The 18,656-nt window shown below is 34.6% G+C and overlaps 1 protein-coding gene across 4 annotated transcripts in view; it reads left to right on the forward strand.

The window, feature by feature from the left end:
- The first annotated feature begins 4,201 nt into the window (after positions 1 to 4,201).
- The window catches only part of LOC131052990 (uncharacterized), a 38,847-nt gene continuing 24,392 nt past the window's right edge, over positions 4,202 to 18,656 (forward strand). For 2 of the 4 annotated variants that reach the window (XM_057987610.2, XM_057987612.1), the window contains exons 1-2: positions 4,202 to 4,327; positions 4,414 to 4,499. The gene's annotated coding sequence lies outside the window, so the exon portion shown is untranslated. The other 2 variants (XM_059218353.1, XM_057987611.2) reach the window with 1 other exon arrangement.

Consider the following 18,656-nt stretch of genomic DNA (forward strand, 5'->3'; position numbering starts at 1 on the left):
GAAGTGATTATTGTTATTATATATTCAAGGAAAATATATTTTCCAACTTAAATCATTTTCATTGGCACATGAACTAAAGTCTCGTATCCAAAAACTCTAATGTCTAAAATAGGGTTTTTTTCAACCTTTCCACACTTGCTTTGGTGTCTTATCAACTAGAGTAGGTTAAGAAGATACACTATAACCTCAACCCAAAAGCATTGATCCAAATAAGGACTACTTGATATGATTCTAACTTTATCCATCAATTTCTTCTTCGTCCTTTATGCAGTGCCAATTTTTGCAGTATATAAGAAAATATCTTCTATCTCACAATAACCACATGCTTGCATAATTTATCAAATTGTATAAAGAAATATTCAGCTCCATTATTTGATCTTCATACTTTTATTTTTTTATCCTTCTAATTTTCTACAAGAATTTTAAAATCCTTAAACTTGTCTAAAGCCTCATATTTATGATTAAAAAAAAAAATCTATACAATGAGAATAGTCATCAATACATGTAACATAATAATGAGACTTACATGTAAGATGCATCCACATGATCACATACATCACTATGAATGACTTCGAAAATCCTATTTTCCCAATGCCATGTTAATCAAAATTGATTCTATTTTATTTCCCAAACACACAATGCACGCAAAAAAAAAAAATACTAAATAATTAAACAAACCATCTACCATGTTTTATTAATAATTTGTTTTAATACTCTTTCCACCAATTTAACTCAACTTGTGGTGCCACAACATACATTGATTATAATCTTCTATTAAATAGGCACATTTATAATATGTAGATGCTTTCAAATTTAATTAGGCACCATACTAAGCACCCTTAACTAGCACCAAATTCCCTCTAGCCAACCTACAACTATTCTTGTTGAGCATAAAATGTACACAAACACCATTCATCTTAGAAATTGAAATTAAATTTCATTTAACACCTAGAATATGTAGCACATCGATAAGATAATTTACTCTCACTTTATTAAAAACAAGATTTTTCTTCCCTTTGCCAACATTCAATAATTTACTCATTATTATTATATGCTATATAACAAGAAAACCACTCCATGAGAGATGTACACACCTAAAAATGCCCAGTCCAATTACTTTGTCATTTCTCATCATTTCATCTATCCACGTTAATTAAATAATTTTATTATTTAATTAAGATAACATTTCATCCTATTATCAATAATGAGTAAATAATTTTAATTATTTCATTATTTTATTATTTTTCTCATCCACATTAATTAAATAATTTTAAATAATTTAATTAGTAAAGTTAAAAAAATTCCTCCGCTTTAATTAAATAATTTTTTATTACTTAATTCATTTATCAAATTTTCCTTATCTTCCACATTAATTAAATAATTTGTTTTAATTATCTATTTCTTTTTTCATACATTTTTTTTTCTATTAAATATAAGATAAGCACAAATTCACTCATATTGATTAAATCATTTTAATTATTTAATTTCTCTAATTATTCTTCACACACTTCCATCTCATTAGTTAACGCTTACTAATAGTCTACTTGTTAATCAAATCCACTTAACTTCTCAATGCAATTAGATCTACTACCTCATGCAACTAGTTAACTTATTCATGTAGTGAGTTAACTCCTATTTTTAGTCTTCAAAATCCTCTAAACCATTTATATCTGTTGATTCTTTAATTCATTTCAACCATTGATCGATATTAGGGATAGTTATAAATATACCATCTCTCATCTCATTTGATTATTTACAATCATCGAGCATTTATGCTATCATTGCAAACTTTTGATTATTGTGCTATCGTAAGGTTATTGTGATTGTAGAGCAATCCACAGGCACATGCACACTTGTTACATTGGAGCAAAATGGAGTCATGTAAGGTGCAACTGTTTTGATAATTTATTTGATTTACACCGATTTCATGCTTTATTGGTGATTGTTGATTTGTGAATTTGGGTATTGCATTGTTGTTTTTCCTATTTTTCATATTTCACAATTTCACATTTCACATTTTGGCACACTTGTGAGATCCACATCCTTAAATTCTAATATTTTTGTGAGAAATTTGTGTTGAAAGGCTACAAGTATGAATATTCATTTTTGAGACAACAAGTTGTAGTTTTGACATGAAACATTGTGATTCAACATGTGTTATTTTTATTGACATTTTGACTGTTTATGTTGTACAGTCTCTAGATTTTTGATAATTTTGATCATTCTGATTTGAATATGACCCTCATTTTGATTAGATTATTATTTTTCCAAGGTTTTGGGTCTTTGTTTTGTATGTACCACTCATCTAGGACAAATTGATGCTTTTGCAATGATTTGTTGTGCTTTTGATTTGACATGCCATGCATCTAACATAGATCATTGTGCAATTGACAAGTATTGTTGCTCTTTTGTTAGGTATATCTACACTATTTATTATTATTTCTACACTTGTGATTTCCAATTTTGGGTTAAAGATTATCATTTTTGGCTAACCATTTGATGATCTTGACAACTAATAAAATCTGTGCAACTTAGCGATCATTGGGAGAAGACAAGGAAATTACAAACTACTAACAATATTTGATGCAAAGTTTATCTTGTTTTTGGTTAGAGTAGTTGCACATTTTGTTTTATTAAATATAAATGAACATTGTATGCTCTATTTGGTGAGATTTTTAGGTATGTATGCTCTCCTCTTGTGCCTAGTGCCATCCTAGGGATCAAAACCACCTTCTAGCTTGTGTTTTTCTTATTTTTACCCAAGAAGTACTAGCTTGTGTATGCTCTCCCCTTGCACTTCGTGTGAGGTTGGGGATCAAAAGAATTAGTATTTTTCTTTTTTATTTTTAGTTGTAGACCTTCTTGGGGATTTTATCACCCCAAGGACAACCTCAACCGCATTTTCTAGCAAGATATATAAAGAGGGGTGGGGGAAGAGAGAGAGTTGTACCTCAAAGTGTTGCCATCATCTTTAGGTCAAATCACAAGACTCTTAATCCCGAATAATTGTTTTGTCATGAGTAGGGAGATACCCTCTTAATCTCAATTATTTTTTAGATGAGCTCACAGTTCACAAATCCACTAAGAACCTTATTTTTAGGGACCTCTAAGACATTCATTTGTCTCCATAGCATGGTGCAAGGTACAATATCATGGCTGAAGTTACTCAACATGTATTGTCTTGAGGACATATAGGAATTCTTTAGGTCAAAGGTGTCAAAGCCTCCAAGGTAAGGGGACACATGAGCCCTTAGAGAACTTAGAGTTTATTAAAGCAATAACTTGCATATTTATTCCGGAGAGCTTAGAGTGTATTTGAGAGAGCATAGGTTAAATGATCACCATCTCATACATTGAACTTGATAAGGAAGTTTGAGATTTTTTTACGCAATTCTATATAAATACACATCTCATCTTATTCATATATGGGAAATATCATCTCTTGCACAACCTCACTTTCAAAATTAAATTAATAAATCGTAATACTCGTAAGCATAAAATTAAAATATTTAGGATTCTATTCAACACAAAATTTGAGATTTTATGAGCATTTTTTCATATATGAGAGTTGGTGTTGCTTTTTCATTGTATAAGGAATATTGTTGTTTATTATTGTAATAAAAATAACAATGAACAAATTTAGAGCTCTACCATTTCTCAATTCAATGCAAGTGGGATTTATATACTAATTGATATCATGTTTGATATAACTAAATATAAATGCATATTAAATTGATTGTAGAGTCAATTCTTTCATATTAATAGTGGTCCCCATTCGCCATTCAACCTAAAATCACATTCAACATTTGTAAACCTCTACCTTCCATTAACTTCTAAGTTTAAATTTAATTATATGACAAAAATATTTTCAAAATAGAAAATAAAATATGATTATTTAAAACATCCATAATAATTTATCAACATAAAATCTTTGGCAAAAAATTAATGATATCAATTTATCTATTTATTTTTTTAATTAAAATCAATTTATTTATTTTTAATTAATATTCAATTTCTTTTAATTAATTTCTTCCCAACGAAAATCAATGATAGGTATCAATTTATTTATTTTTAATTAATACTTAAATATTTACTAGAAATTATTTCTTATTTTCATTTGCCATATATATTTTTATTTTAAAATTAAAACAAACAACCATATAAATACTTTTATTGTTACTCCATACAACTAAACTAGATATATATATTATTTTTCGTAAGTAATTAATGCAAAGATAACTAGCTGTTATGCACTACTTACTATATAGACTTTGAAATGTGTAACAGTAATAATAGAGGCTAATTTCTACGCAGTACGCAACAGTAGGTAAAATTATATTTCTTGATATTAAATCTGGGAATGTTCAGATTCGTATGTTATGCAGATTTTGATAAATGTTTGAATTCCAACAGAGCATTAATCGCCGTGTTGAGTTGAACATGGAGTCTGCTACTTTGTAGGAAGGGCAGAAACATCAGGCTTTGTTGGTATCTCTGATGTAAGCTAATTTAACGTTAATCTCAGACATGGTTTCTAACTCTCATATTCACCATTGGTAGCATATTTATTCTGAATTTAATTTCCAATTTTGATTTATTTGCTGCATTAGGAACTTCATATTCACTTGCATTCATGAAAAACTCAGCAATTTAGAAGTTTTTTTAAGTGCATCAATTTTTTTTTTGTCAATCAATCATTCTCAACATAACTTCTTTGTTATATACATACTCAGGTGCCCAATCAGTAAAATTCCGTAGCAATTTTTTTTCACAGAGTATATTTTTTCTTTTATTGGCAAGTCTTAGGTGGGTTTTGTGCTGTATGGGGTAAGTTTGCTGAAGTTATGGAACGCATTGGAACCCATTTGAAGGTGGTTCTACATCTTACTGAGTATCCCTACGGTGTTAATAGACAGGAGACATGCCCTTGTTGTCATCTTCTACTTTCTGCAATTAAGCGAAATTTCTCCATTCTCCCAAAACCCCTAAGAGTTAAGACCTGTCTTCCTCTTTCACTGAATAAATACGGGTGTCCTCTCGAGGTCTGAATATGTTATTTTTTACAGTCTTTCTGTAGGATGGAGACATTATTTTAAGGTAGGTTACTACTATATTACACAAAGATAATCACCAGGAGATGTGGGTAGGGTTTTCAGAGTGTCATCTCTGTCCCGGAGCTCGAATTTTTTGACGATTATTTTTTCGCAAATTCGTTTTAAAAGTTTTATTTATTTTTCAGTGTCCCAATTTAGTCCTTTTCTTCATTTTTCCCGATTCTAAAAGGTAGTTGATTTCAAGGGTAATTTGTTTTAAATCTAATTCAACAATTATAGAGAGAATGTGAAAGTTCCGTCATGAAATGCTCAAGAGTCCTGTGTTCAAATCCCCGCCCTGGCAAATTTTTTCACACAAAAATAATTATAAGAGGGTTAAATGCTCCCTTCTAGTTATCATTTTTTCGGGATGTTTAACTGCTAATCCTGCACGATTGCAGCGATTGGATTCATTATTATTCCCAGTAAAGTAGATTTTTTTTTTGATCGGTAAATGTTACTTTTATTAAGATTTTCAGAAAAATACATTATCTTCAAAAAACCAAATCATGCATAAGATCCATATCCCACCCCCGTTCTGCAAAGTTTAACAGTCATAGTAAACAATCAAAGTTTAAAACTTCCTCCCTAACGTTCTAAAACATCCATACATAATAAACATCTTTCGACCTGAAAAACACCACTATCTGCATCGAAAGTTTCATTACGAAATTAAAAAACAGGCTAATCTAGTTTGCTACCACAATTTCTTTGCCTTTGTCGTTTGACGCCATCATTCGGCCAACCGTAGCCTCAGAACTGCTTGCAGCATCCCTATATTTGGGAGGGAATCCAATCCACAATGTCCGCCCTGAGTTCTTCTTCTTCGACCCACACGGTCAACCTCTTTTGCGTCTCAAAGACTATGCCATTGAAGGCGGTGCCAACCGCTCCTCATAAGGATCCGATTTTGCCAGTTCCTTCCTAACACTCTGTTCTTGCTTGGCCTTCAAAAATTCCTTAACACCGTGCATATCGATTTGAGCAGAAGCTCTTTGAACCTCTTTATTACAATTTGCACTCCATAAAAGGTAAGGACACAGAGGGGTAGTGAATTCACTCACATGTAGCCAAACACCATCAGGCAGACGAAACCTTTACCATTTCGCACCATCCTCATAAAACTCTCCAAACCCCCACACCATTCCTCTCTTATGCAAACGCTGACCAACCATTTCACCGTCTCTTTAGATTCCAGCTCGAAACACCAGGCCACGAACATGGAAACAATATCGGCATTAGTTCTGTATTTGAACTGTGCCTTCAAATATTCGTCCGCCATAACGATTTTGACACGGTTTAGGAAGTCTTTGTCATCAAACTTGAATATGTTTGACAATCTCTCATCCGAGATTTGGCCCCAAAAGATCACCATGGTTTTGCCGCCTGCAATGAGAAATTAACTTCCATCATCCTTGTGGCTAACAACTTTCCCTTTGAGTAGTGAGACTCACACTTCAGATAAACAAATATGTGGGTTATGCTGCCAGAAAAGAGCTACCATCCGTGAAACATTTCATCACCCGATAACATAAATGCAAACCAAAACTCTACTCAATAAACACGCCAACTCATCCAAGATCGAAATCTCTAGTTGACGAAGTTTCCATAAATGTGTCTGGCTTTTCGGGGAGTGAGCAACGAAAATGCCTTCATTTTGTCCCAGAACTCTGTCCAGTTCGGTACAAAGCAGTGAAGGTCGCCACCACCATAGCAAACTGTTACATTCTCAAATTCCAACCGTACTGCAATATAATCTTGCTAGGATCCTCATTTATATGGCACACATCATATATTGCTCGGCCATAATAATCTCTCAGAGGAATCAATTACCTCTCATTTGAGCACTCATATTTGGTTCAAGACATCAACTATTCCGGCTTCACCTGCTGCCACTACCCGCAACCATAAGGATGTCAGCCAACCTAGTCCTTAGAATCATTCAAAAAATTGACCTTTTGGGAGAGAGATGCTCAATTTGAATTCGCCTTACTGAAGATCAAAGGCTTGGTTTGCACATATATCTGCTTCTTTATTACCATCTCTCAGGATGTGGGTCACTTTAAATCTATGAAATGATTCAAGATGATTTCTAATGCATTGAATTTCTTGATCTATCTTCCAATTTTCCGCCTTGCCCTTAAGGATAGCATGGATAATGATCTGGGAATCACCTTCGAGATGTAAATATTCCACTCCTAGCCTCCCAGCCAATTGAATTGCCAGAAGAGCTGCCTTAACTTCAGCCTCATTATTAGATCTTGTACCAAGACGCTGGTTGCATTTAGCAATTATATGACCTTGGCAATCCCTAGCTATACAACCCGCACTCAATGGGCTTGGATTGCCACACAGTGCACCATCAAAGTTGACTTTGATCCATCCCTGATCCGGCGGCTTCCAGAGTGTTTTACCAACCATCTGTTGTGAAGGATTAACCCTTTGAAGCCCATTAACGGGCCCAGTAAAGTAGATGTTATTACACATACAATCATGATATAATTTTTTGAGATTGAAGAAGATAATTTGTAATTTTGCACGTGGGGAATAATTTCTTTGTTTTCTTTACTCATAACTTAAAATATTTTCAGATAATAATATATTGAAATAGCACTCATGAAGAGTACTAACAAGAGTTCGAAAACTGGATGTAAGGATGTGAAACTAACTGGAATATCCGACATTTATAAGATGTTTGAGAGCCCAACTTGAAGATTCTATATTCCTTGTGATTGGCTTCTGTTGCAAGAAAAGCTACTGGGGGCTTATGTTTCTGTTAATGCATAATAGCTTCGGTAAGATAAATGATTGAATGAGAGATAAATGAAGTCTCTCATTCAATCATTTATCATATCGATAACTATGATAAAACCATCAAGCAATTGAATCATCCTTGATAGTGATTGAATGAGAGATAAATGAAGTCTCTCATTCAATCATTTATCATATCGATAACTGTGATAAAACCATCAAGCAATTGAATCATCCTTGATAGTCATTATATATTTGTATATGATCAAACTATTGATTAAACCATACTTTGCATCTTCCCATGTTCATCTATTTAATGAATCTTATATCTAGATAAATATCGATCTAACATAATGATGACTCCGATTAATATATTATTATCAGATTGCATTAGACCGGGTTGCATATTATATTGGGGTGCATATAGTATATGTATCGAATGCATAGTTATCGGTTAGTATTATGTTAGTCACCGATAGTTATCGGTGTGTTAGTCTACACCGATAGTTATCGGTTGTCAAGGCTAACACACCGATAACTATCGGCTGTTAGCATTGACAGCCACTGATATACTATCGGGTGGCAGCGCTTGGTAAATACCGATAATCATCGGTTATACTCCACACCGATTAACATCTACGTAACATGCAGTTTATTAGTATTAACAATAAGACATGATCAAGTAATGTCTTGATCGGTCATGACCGATCAAGGCATTGCTTGACCATGCCTTGTTTGTCATATACTTATAGCAAGTGGCATTCGTGAGATAGGATATAGAAAATAAAAAATGCTGCTCTCACCTGCCACAAATAAGAAGATATTCAGATATATACATTAAGGTAATCATAGAATTAGATAATAGAATATAACTTGCATATTGAATGTAAATTGGACATCTTTTACAGTTTCAAGTTTCAACTTGCCATTTTTAATAGCAAGAAACTATGTTACCAGAAATGAGAAATCAGAAATGCAACGGAAACAGCAAATGTGACAGAAACCAAGGTTGGATGAGGTTGCGTATAAGAAATGAATTAGAAACTGTTTGCTGTACACATGCATATATTTCATAATTTTTTAATTTTAAAACATTATACCTATCATAAATTGAGTTCAAACATAAAATCAAAATATATTTATATTTGGATGTATGTTTTGTGAAAGAAAGATTTATTTTGACATTTTCAAACTATGTTCACAGTTTCAATCTATTGGACATTAGTTCAACTTTGAATTTCAAGGAAGTTTACCAATTTCTATACTCAAGCTGGTATTTTATGTTGATTTTCAATCTCATCTCCTCACCCCCTCGATCCCAATTTGAAAAAACAAATCCCAAATTCAAGTAGGTTGGCAGTCTTAATTTGTAGAGCATAGGGCTGCTTCTTGCTGCATTGTATCTATCAGGCTATCATAATTCAATAATCTTGATTTTTCTAATTGGATTCTCTAGAGAATTTTGTAGGCCTACCTCCTACAAGGTGAAATTTCAGATTAAGCTAAGAAGAGTTGTCATTTGAGAATAAAAATTTACAAGCAAGAATAATTCTATTACAGGAATGTGCATTTGATGATTTTTACAAATGATTAATTGAAGGAAAAAAAAAAGAGTACATACCCTAATAAATCCAGGATAAATTCTGAAATTCATGATTGCTTCACTTTATTTTCATGAAGAATTATAGATTACCATCACATGGACACTCTCTTACAAACTGACTGACCAATTTCCGTCCCTCCTTATCACCCGGTCTTTACGTAGTATGGTATTTTTTTACCCCCCTTTCTAGGCATCTCAAATTACAATTTATTATACTTACTTGGCTTCACTATTTCAACTTTTGTCCCTTTTTATCACTCCTAACTCTTATCAATCCCCTGTTTCATACTAGTAACTGAATTATTTTATATTATAACCTATTACAAAGGCCAACTTTCTTCAAGAAATATATGAAGCAAAATACTATACACAGTTATCATGGGAATAAAATTCCCTAACAATATACCACTTTCTGCACTTTAAATATTGAGAATTTAATGCACACAGTCCTATGCAATAAGAGCGTTGACATTTGTACTAGGATGAAATAAATACATTACAATAAGCTAAAAGATCACTTCAATTCAAGCACTATTCTTCCTGGTAGAACATCACTTCAATTCAACAATACTGTTTTTTGAGAAGATGAAGACGGCAATCTGCATTACCAAATTGCCGTACTTGCAAATTTGTTCCTTCAATGCTGATTTGTCACTTGACAGTCGTGGCCCATCACTTGATCTTGGCACCTCACTTTGGTGGTACGTTGCCATAGCCGACTTTTGAAATCGATATGTATAATACATTGACATGGCACAAACTTTAATAAAATTTGAACAATGATTTTAGGGCTTTAAAGGGATTTTTAGTTTATTTTTATGATTTTAGAGATTTGCCTTTTTAAAGATTTTAGGGATTTTAAAAGGGGGCAATGCAATGGGAACCACAAAACAGATGCAGTGCTCCAGAAGTGGAACCATTTCTATTTTATAACAGTGATTGCCATCACTGAGGCTGCCTAAAAAATGCAAAATGCAGGGAGATGTATAATACATTGACATGTCACAAACTTCAATAAAATTTGAACAATGATTTTAGGGCTTTAAAGGGATTTTTAGTTTTTTTTATGATTTTAGAGATTTGCCTTTTCAAGATTTTAGGGATTTTAAAAGGGGGCAATGCAATGGGAATCACAAAACAGATGCAGTGCTCCAGAAGTGGAACCATTTCTATTTTATAACAGTGATTGCCATCACTGAGGCTGCCTAAAAAATGCAAAATGCAGGGAGATGTATAATACATTGACATGTCACAAACTTCAATAAAATTTGAACAATGATTTTAGGGCTTTAAAGGGATTTTTAGTTTTTTTTATGATTTTAGAGATTTGCCTTTTCAAGATTTTAGGGATTTTAAAAGGGGGCAATGCAATGGGAATCACAAAACAGATGCAGTGCTCCAGAAGTGGAACCATTTCTATTTTATAACAGTGATTGCCATCACTGAGGCTGCCTAAAAAATGCAAAATACAGGGAGTTTGTTGTGTTTTTTGCAACACGGGCAAGAAATTTGTTGTTGATCAGGTGACCTATTTCTTGGGGAGCTGCTGCATTTCTGACTCAAGAAATACACTTCCTGAAATCATAAAAGTTCTGTATTCTGAGAGATTCCATAGAATCAAATACCTATATTCATTTCTTGGTGCAGCAACCAAATGTGAGTCAACTCAGCAAACGGCGAATTGGCACACAACAGAAGAAAAGGAACATTGGAGATTGGACAAGAAGATAACATATTCAATATCAGAAATGAAAGAATTACAATGGGCCACCAATATGTGAAACCTGTAACCAATATGGTACCTTCAACCTTAAAGATATACTTGCAGAAACTCTCCACAATACTATCGAATGCTTGAACTTAAAGCTCTGCCCAAAACTATCAATTCCACAAGCCAACTTATCCGGTCCCAATTGATCAAAGTTCCAACACCTTCAATGATGAAGCATCGACAATAAATAGGACAACCTCAGAAATCTGATCTGTGCCGTTAGTGAGTATTGATGCAAATCATTTGCCATTAATGTGCACCCAGGAGGAATTTCAATCAGCAGGCTAAAGAATGTGTGGTATGCAAATGGAACATTTATGCCATTGCTTAATAAATTTAAAACTGATGCTTTTGTAATGACCCTTAACTAAAATATTCATATAAATTGCTTAGATCTGGAGTAATGCAGTGAAAATCAAACTCAAACATTCACACAAAATACTTGGATCTGAAATTTCAACAGAGAATAAAAATCTGCATATATAAACTGACTGGAACAGAGTATTTCATCAAACAAATCATCCAAATGATTGGATGGATCTGCAACTACAAGTATTTGATGATAATCAAAACTATAATGCTTACAAAGATATTTTGAAAATGATCAAACTACCGAAATATCCAACTACTGCTGAAATCCTCCAGGCTGAAGTGCTGATGCAACCTCTGTATGAAGCTACTCTGTAGAAACCAAAGGGTTTTCGTCCTTAAATCTAATCACTGAACAGAAGTGCTCAAATCAGGGTTTGGGGGTTGTTGATGCCTTGGAAGATTATTCCAATTGATTAAGTTGTTTGCAGTTTGTCTTATAAAGGTGTTGAGGTCTAGTATGGGCCCAAACAAGCTGAGAACTGTTTTAGAGTTTCCTGCCAATTTACTCTCAAATTTGGGCCCATTAATGGCATTCTTGGTTGGCTGTGCTAGTAGGAGAAGTCCTTTGTTCAAACTGAGGGGTTCCATAAAAGTGCATGTCTGAGCGTGGGGCTCTAGGGAAATGTATTCCTAAAGGACAAGCAGATAATTCTCCTAAAGTTTGATATTAAAATTTTGAACATTCGAGTCCCTGAAGGACGCAATACTGTGGTGGTTTGAGGACTGGGGTATATGGATGTGTTGTGCTCGCACACACACCCCGTCAGTTGACAGGGGCCCCCTAATTTTTGTCTGCCTGGGCAGGAGAAATAAAGACCAAGTCTCGCAAAATCGCGTTAGAAACCGAAGTCTTGGGAAATCATCCAAGGACTCATTAGGGTTCGCAACTTCCTTCTTAGCCGAGAATGGGGAGCTGGGCGAAATCACAGTTTGGCCCAAGAAAGAACAAATGCTCTAATTCTTGCAAAGGTATCTAAATCGCTGAAATTCGCACTAAAGCTTAAAATCACCGAAGTTTGAGCTAAAGAAATCGCGATTTTTGGTAAAGCTTGAAAAAACCTCTATAACCCCGAAGTTTGGTAACTAAGGCAAAAATCAAAATGTTTTAAAAGTTTGCAAAGTGGTTGAGATCGCCGAAATTCGCGATCTAGAGGGTAAATTGCGAAGTTTTGTAAAGTTTGCAGAGGGACGCAAAACCTCCAAAGTTCGCGATGTGTGGAAAGGCAAAATCGCAATGTTTGGAGTTTGAAAAAGCCTCTCATTCGCCGAAGTTTGCATAAGTGTTAAAATCGCCGAAGTTTCAACAAAGGCAAAAGGGCGATTTTTTTTTAAAGTTTGAAAAACCATCCAAAATCCCGAAGTTTGGCATAACTGCGCAAAATATAGAGTTCTAAAACCTTGCAATCACTCCAAAACACCGAAGTTCGGTAAAGTAGAAAATCACGAAATTTTTTTAAAGTTTCCAAAACCCCCTCATTCTCTGAAATTTGCTAAAGAGGGTAAAGTCACGAAGTTTTCAAGAAGTTTTCAAACCTCCTCCAAACCCCGAAAATTGCATTCCAAGAGGTAAGTCGCTATTTTTTGAAAAGTTTTAAAAAGTTCTCCAAACGCCGAAAAGTCGCGATCTAAAGGGTAAGTACCAAAAGTTTATAAAGTTTTCAAACCCTCTCCATTTGCTGAAGCTTGCATTAAGTGCGCGATTTCAGAGTTTGCAAACCACGTTATGATCCCAAAATTCGCCATCTAAGGAAGGAAAAGTTTAAAGTTTGCAAAACCCCCGAAATCACCGAAAAGCGTATTATGGAGAGAAATGGCAAAAAGTTGAAAAGTTTTCAAAACCCCTCAAAATGCCGAAAATTGCATTCCAAGGGAAAAGTGTGAAAAGTTTAAAATTTGCAAAAGGTATTAAATCGCCGAAGTTTGAAATCGCCCCCAAAGGCCCGAAGTTTGCATAAGAACGTTCAACTTAAAACAAAGTTCGCTCATATCACTTCATGGCCAAGATGATAATCTCCCAAAAAGCTTCCAAAGGGCCCGAAAGGCTAAGTTGGGCATTAACACATAAATAAAACAAAATCTCTCAAAGGTTTGATTCGCCCGAATTTCGTTCAAGAGAGTAAATTAAAGATAGACATTTCAAGATACATCTCACAAAGAGCTTCACCGAGACTAAGCCAGGCATTTAGAAATTTAATATTTGTTAAGTTAAATTATTTAATTTTTCAAATTGATTTATTAAAATGAAATTATTGTTTGTAGGTCGCAGGACGTCATCAAAGAACCAAGAGAAAGCTTGAAACGACAAAGCCAGGCGTTGAAAGCTGAAGAAGAAGATGTTGGATCGTGCTGCAAGAGCGCGAGATCTGAACCGGGCATTGGAAACCGTGCCGCCGAACAAAGATGAAGTCCACCATCGGGACCAAAGACCAAAGAACACTCCGAGTACAACAATCATGCATTCTCAGGAAAAGTACACAACTGGATTTAACTCCAGAAATTCAGTTTTAAACTGAAACTGTTTTATTATAAAACTGCCTGTGGGTCCCGTGCAAGATATTTTTGTGGACAATTAAGTCCAACTGCTAGATTGACCGAATTAAAGCCAAATAGTGGCAGGTAGTTGGAATTGTGGTTGAATGGATGAGTGAGAATTTAATGGGCATGGGTTAAGGTTGCTAGTTTCTGGAAGGCAGATCAGGACCCTTGGATTTTGTTGATCCTAGCCTTTGGTTCGTATTGTAAAATCTATAAAAGGTAGAATCCTTTCTTTTGTAAAGGGTTAGAGATTTTTGTTAGATAGTTAGACTTTGGTGAGAGAGTTAGATTTTAGAAATTAGAATAGGTTAGATCTTAGCAGAAGCATAGGGATGCTGCAGACATTGTTGTAATAGGCAGCTGAAATCAATATATAAACATTGATTTGGTGTTTTCTGTCTTGTTTTCATCCTGTTTGCATGGTTTCTTTCAACATTTTAGACAGATCTTTCTGTTTTGGATGTGTAGGTATTTGATAGATTCAGGCTCATACCATTGAGGATATACTGATTGTGTATCCTTTTGTATGGTTAACCTGAGCCTTTAATTGTGCTTAGTTCAATTGCGGGTGTTCGTCTGAGCTGCGCCAGAATTGGGTGCTTAGCCGTGCGTCTCCAGTCTGAAAATCTTCAAAGTCCCCTTGAAGATTGCACCGTTCCTGCAAGGTTGTGAGCTATTCTAGCCAAGTAGGAATTAGTTATGTTGAATCTGTCTACCCGCATACCAATCTTGTTAGTTTTAGGTCTCCTTAACCCTTTCCTTTTGCTCTTTATTACATAATTCGAGAATCGCAGCAGACCAGCTTGTTACAAATCGTAAGTCCCCCTTGTGCTCCCAGCAAATCACATCGACCACTGAGTAATCTCGCAGTCAAGACCTGACAATCAAAACCTTGAGGTCGTCCCCTTTGATCAACAAAACCAGCATTAGGGATTTCCTTATCTCAAGAGAGGATAGGATACTCAGTGAGTACATTCTATTCTGCGTTGGCCGGATGAAGTCGCAAGTTCAGCGATTTTAGACACGTCAACAAGATGCTAGGATTCCCAACGATGAAATTGTCCATGAATTTGAAAAGGCAAAGTGGTGGGATAACAATGATTGGGCTGTGAAAATACCCGATGTTGATGGGAGTTGGGATTGGGAGTTGTTGATATTCGATGTAGGAAGGAGTGGGGATCAGGGTTTCAACATAATGAATATCGATGGGAATCGAGGATTGATGATACTACGTATTTGTTATCATTGCAATGAGGGAAAGGGAAACCCAAAAGTTCATGGAACACAAGGATCGGGAAAGTGGGAGTTCGGGGATGGAGGAGAGGTGTGCCTATATGAGAAAGTCCAAAATCTTGTCCAAAGTAGGAAAGTGATTTAAATACCCTCAATTTTAAGGATAAGGGAAATTACAACGTTTTTGCTGATTTAGACCTAACAAACCATCAAAAATCCAATGTTGCCGTCTAAGAGAAGTTGCCTCTATATGGACACTATGTTCTAAGCTCTAACATTTTGGCATTTGTTGAATTTTTCTAGGTGCATACAAGGCGAGATCTTGGTGTGTGGGGTTTCTTGGGGTGTGCAAGAGCTGGAGCAAGGTTGGCATCATGCTTTGCACAAAGGAAGCTTGCACATGGGCTGAGATCCAGTCAAACAGAGATGCACCAAACCAATAGGGTATGCACAAGGTTAATCATTGCTGCACCGATCAACATAGGGCGTGTGGGGCAACAAAACATAACAACTTAATTTGTGCACGGCAATCAACCACATAAAACAACACAAGTGAGTGGATTAGGCATGCATATAGGAACTATCAAAGCAAACAACAATGTTTTTGGGTGATGTGAGATTGTGTCAACCCAAAGGGTGCCATTTCATCATTATGCATGTGAAATTGTGAAAGTGAATATGATGTTTTAGCATTCACTTCTATATATAAGTAATGATTTTGTGATTTTTGTTTTTGCAATATATTAATATCATGTTTCCTATACACCATTTTTGGCAATTTAGTCTGCGACACCATCTTCAAAGAATCCCCATTTGGCATCCAATCAAAAGGTTTGGAAGTGATAGACTCTTAATCTTTGTGGCAGGCTTAGTCACCGGGTTTGCCGAATTTCATGGTTGAAGTTTGAAATTCGGCGAACATTAAAAAATGTATAAAGTTCGTTGAAATTCGTTGCTAAATTCCTACAAAGAACTTTGTATTAGGTTTTTTCAAAACAAAACTCCTCCTGCTCGTGGCTAGGGCACTACATATTTTTTCAAGGAGTGACAACAAAGAAATGGTGGGTGAGAGGATATGTTTTACTTGACATGCCACCACGGGATCTGTAATAACCCACCATAACTGAATCAACAAAATTGAGTATTCTTTTTTTTTTTTGTTTTTTGTTTTTGTTTAATGAAGTCATTATATTTTATTCAATTGCAGCAAGAATAAGGTGCATGAAAAACTAAATTTGAAAGAACCTGGGTGCTTGAAAATGGTGTGGAATCCTCTATGAATCTCCCTTGATCCTCCAAACTTGAAGAGAAGTCCTCCCAAGCAAAAATCTTAGCTGAAAAAAAAATGAAAATTGACTACAAAAGAAAAATTTACTTGAAGAATTTCTTATGGAATAACCAACTCCCTTTTTGAAAACTTGTACATCTTTTATAAGGAAAAACTCCAAATTCCACTACCTAATTTTTTTAATTAAAAAATAGAGATTCTCTCCCAATTTGGCCTTCATGCAAATTGATTAGACTTAGTGGGAGGAGTTACATGCAAGGTGGTGGAGAAGCCTCTAGAAGCTTCTTATTCCTCCTACAACATGTGCCATAATTTGGGTGAGGAAATTTAAATAAACAATTTTTTTTAAAAAGTTTATTTTCCATGTGTGTGTGATTTATTATTTTTATTCCTTTATAATATTCATTCAATAGTTTATTCAAAAGAAATATAATAGAGTTTGTATTTTAAATCAAAAGGTGATAAAGGAGGGTTGTGACAGGATCAGTCTGCTCGAAATCGCGATGGCTATCGGGCAATAGATTTGGTAGTGTTCGTTTTTGGCTTAGCTTTCATTCATTCCACGACTGCTCTCTCTCCCTCGTCATTTTCATTCATTCCCACTGCTCTCTCCTGTTGCATTCCCACTGCTCTCTCTTGTTGCGACTTCTTTTGAAGAATTTAAATTTTCTTATATGTAGTTGATTTAAAACTTTTCTATGGTTTATAATTTTTTATAACATATATTTTATATTTATTAAAAAATTAATATTATTTTATTTATATTAACATTTAATATATTTAAAATTTTAAACTTAATATTATTTTACTTGTTTATTTTCATTTTTAAATATTAATATTTAATAATAACTAAACATATTTAAAAAATTACATATGGCGAATTTAATTCAAATTTTATACATTTCGAATTTTTTCCTTGTCGAACTTCATTCGAATTTCAAAGCTGTTGAACTTTGAAGTCGAATTCGAACCTGGTGACTTAGTTGGCAGGTATTGTGAAAGTCCCATGGCAAACATTGCTGACTGGGCAATGTGTGTTTTTGGCATTTGCATATGTGATTCTTTATAATGCCATTAAAAAGCATACTAGAGGGGCTATTGTGCATGGCAAAACTTACAATGCTTCCAATAATTGAAATACTAAGAACTGCACTTATGAAGAAGAGATGAGATAAACAACTCGTGTATTAAGAGGAAGTGAAGAAAGAGTTGGAGAGAAAGAGGTTGCTATGAGTCATGGGTCACCAGATTAAAGCGATGATTATTGCTAAATATTGGTACTTGTATTCAATTTGCAATTTTAATAAAATATCATCAATATTAGTAATGAGGTAAAGTCATATTGGTTTGTTTTTAATTCCATTAAATTCATCCTTTTAAAGATAGGGGAGCAAATTGTCAATTTATTGTTTAGTAAGATTGAAAGATTCTATCAATTCACATAAAATATATAGTAACAAAATAAGGATTGTCTGCTTGAATTGAGTCCAGTCACATAGAAAGTGACTTGCTCATAATATAAAAAATAACCTCATACTTCCTCAACTTAGGTATGGGCAATATAAATTTCAAGCTGTACAATGAAATCAAAATTTTATTGCAATTGAAGCCTGTTAGGACTAAATCAAGTTTTTAACCACGAATATGGAAGCCGTATAAGATGTTATGGTTCTAATATCACATATTCCTAAGTATATATTATATATTCCAAAGTATAATAAGTTAAGCACTTGTGGTATGCTTAAGCCAGTGTTCAATGGGGATGCGTACCCTCGAGAAAAAAATCCATGTCCTTTGTAGGGGGACGTTTCCGAGACTTGGGGCCTTGGGGGAAACTTCCCCCCTCAGCATCACCAGTTCCGCTACCTCAATTGGGGTCGCCGCCGGGTTGCTTGCTTTATGTCACATGCCATTACATATTGATTGCAACCTTTAACTTCGTGAAAGCTAGTTGGCCTTTAATGGGACACTCACAGAGATGTTATATTGCAGATTCTGCCTGGACAATTC

The sequence above is a fragment of the Cryptomeria japonica genome, chromosome 3, assembly GCF_030272615.1.
Source record: "Cryptomeria japonica chromosome 3, Sugi_1.0, whole genome shotgun sequence".
In the NCBI taxonomy this organism is placed as follows: Eukaryota; Viridiplantae; Streptophyta; class Pinopsida; order Cupressales; family Cupressaceae; genus Cryptomeria; species Cryptomeria japonica.